A 2666-nucleotide genomic window follows, 5' to 3' on the forward strand; every position below is an offset into this window, starting at 1 on the left:
CCCCACTTTATTCCTGCCTCCCCACTACCCTTCCCAGTGTCTGGTAACCATCATTCTACTCTCTGTCTTCATGATATCAATTGTTTTTAATAGCTGTCATATATGTGTGAGAACATACGAGATTTGTCTTTCTGGGCTTGGCTTATTTCACTTAACATAATGTTCTTCAGTTCCATCCATGTTGCTGCAAATGGCAGGATTTCATTCTTTCTTATGGATGAATAGTATTCCATTGTGTATATGTACCACAATTTCTTTATCCATTCATCCACTGATGGACATTTAGGTTGATCCAAATCATGACTATTGTGAATAGTGCTGGAATAAACATGGGAGTGAAGATATCTTTTTGATATACTAAATTCCCTTCTTTTGGATATATACCTAGCAGTGGGACTGCTGGGCCACATGGTAGCTCTATTTTTAGTTTTTTGAGGAACCTCCATACTGTTTGCAATAGTGGTTGCACTAATTTACATTCCCACTAATAGTGTATGAAGCTTCCCCTTTCTCTGTATCCTTACCAGCATTCGTTAATGCTGTCTTTTTGATGAAAGCCATTTTAAATGGGGTAAGATGATATCTCACTGCAGTTTTGATTTGCATTTCTCTGATGACTAAAGATGTTGAGCATTTTTTCATATACCTTTTGGCCGTTTGTATGTTTTCTTTTTTTCAGAAATGTCTACTCAGATTTTTTACTTAGTTTTAATTGGATTATTTGATTTTTGAGTTTGCCTATTGAGTTTTTGGAGCTCCTTGTATATTCTAGTTATTAATCCCTTGTCAGATGGGTACTTCACAAATATTTTCTCCCATGCTGTGGGTTGTCTCTTCAATTTGTTGATTGTCTCCTCTGCTATGCAGAAGTTTTTTAGCTTGATATGATCCCATTTGTCCAATTTTGCTTTGGTTTTCTGTGCTTTGGGGATTAGCTGCAATTTTGTATCTGTTAAACAACCTGTTCCTATCCTCTGCCCTCACCCTTCCCAGCCTTTAATAACTGCTATTCTATTCACTACTTCTGTGAGATCATTTCTTTTTCCTGGTTTCCATATATGAATGAGAACATATGATATTTATCTTTCTGTGCCTGTCTTATTTTATGTAACATAATGCCTTCCAGGCTCATCTTTTTTGCTGCAAAGGACAGGATTTTGTTCTTTTTTATGGCTGAATAGTATTCTATTCTGAATTTTATTCTGAATAGTATTCTGTATATGTACCACAATTTCTTTATCCATTTATCTGTTGCTGAACACTTGGGTTGATTCCATACCTTGGCTAAAAATATGCAGTGCTTTATGAATTTGCATGTCATCTTTGCACAAGGGTCACACTAATCTTTTCTGTATAGTTCTAATTTTAGTATATGCGCGGCTGAACTGAGCACTAATCTCCCTATTGCATTCATCATATTTTCTAATACTTCTAGAAATATTACAGGCAAGATTAATCAGTGTTAACTACTTATATTAGAATAATGATTCAGGTTATATCTTTTAAACAATAAGTTGTCAAATAAATATTCCAGGATACCTGGTAAGAGCTAAATTTACAAAGAAAGGTAAGACATGGTCCTTGCTCTTGAGAAACATGTTTATCGAGAAAGGCTAGAAACAGACATTGTAAACATTAATGAAGGTACATAAACCAGTGTGGGAATATAAGGAATTCACACAGCTCTTAAGAAGAGCTGGGCTGGGGCTTCAGAGTCCTGAGGACATTTGATCTGAACCTTGAAGAGGACTTTTCATTCACTCAACACGTATTCATTATGTGTCAATTATGTTCAGATGCTAAGTGAATGGAATTGGATTTTGTAAGAAGAGAGACACAAGGTCAAAGCAGGAAGATTGTATCCAATCTGGAGCCAGCAAATTGACAGTGAAAGGGAAGGGAATTAATATCTGCTTCACACCTATTGTCTACCAAGTGCTTAATCCTCCCACCAGGTCTAGTTCAAGCATTTTTATTCCCACATTATAGATGACAAACCTGAGTTTCAGAGAAGTTACTTTGCTTGGCCAGGTTCATTGAGCATGTATGAATTAGAGCTGGAGTGTGAATGTAGCTGGTCTCCTTCCAGAGTCATGCTCTTTTCCATTCCCGTGGCAGCTGCCTTCTTGTACAAGCATAGAAACAGAATAAGACGAAGAGAGAATGAGGGAAGGCACCAAAGGCAATGTGGTTTTAGTGGCTGAGATGTGTTATGCTTCAGCTGGAAATAGAAGCCACGTAAAACAGTAGAACATAAAATAAACAGCATAGCCTTTAGAATCGGAGTTGTGTGGGTTTATATCCTGGCTCAAACACTGATTAGCTTTGTTGTCTTTGATTCTTGAGTTTAATCAGATGCAGATCAGTGATAATAATACCCATTGAATCAATGTATAGCAAAGTACAGTGTTTATTTTAAGTAAATGTGACACACAGTAGTTCCTTTAGCCAATGTTATTGCAACTTTCTACTTAAATTGACCAAGGAACAGCTATTTCTTAATGTTTTGCAGCAAAGAATTTCATTAGAAGAGAGAATTGATATGTAGCAAACAGCAAGTAGCCATTCATATTTATTTAAATAATGCTCATTTATTGCCTTCACATAGTAATATCATTGGCCAAATTCTATATGCAAGTGATTAACAGCACGGGCTTTGGTTCCTA

General features: G+C 36.3%; 1 non-coding gene across 1 annotated transcript; it reads right to left on the reverse strand.

The window, feature by feature from the left end:
• Positions 1–1286: 1286 nt before the first annotated feature.
• LOC123621965 lies at positions 1287–1393 on the reverse strand. The gene has a single exon (XR_006729345.1). It is a non-coding gene; the product is annotated as a U6 spliceosomal RNA (small nuclear RNA).
• Between the last annotated feature and the right edge of the window lie 1273 nt (positions 1394–2666).

The sequence above is a fragment of the Lemur catta genome, chromosome 16, assembly GCF_020740605.2.
Source record: "Lemur catta isolate mLemCat1 chromosome 16, mLemCat1.pri, whole genome shotgun sequence".
Classification (NCBI taxonomy): Eukaryota; Metazoa; Chordata; class Mammalia; order Primates; family Lemuridae; genus Lemur; species Lemur catta.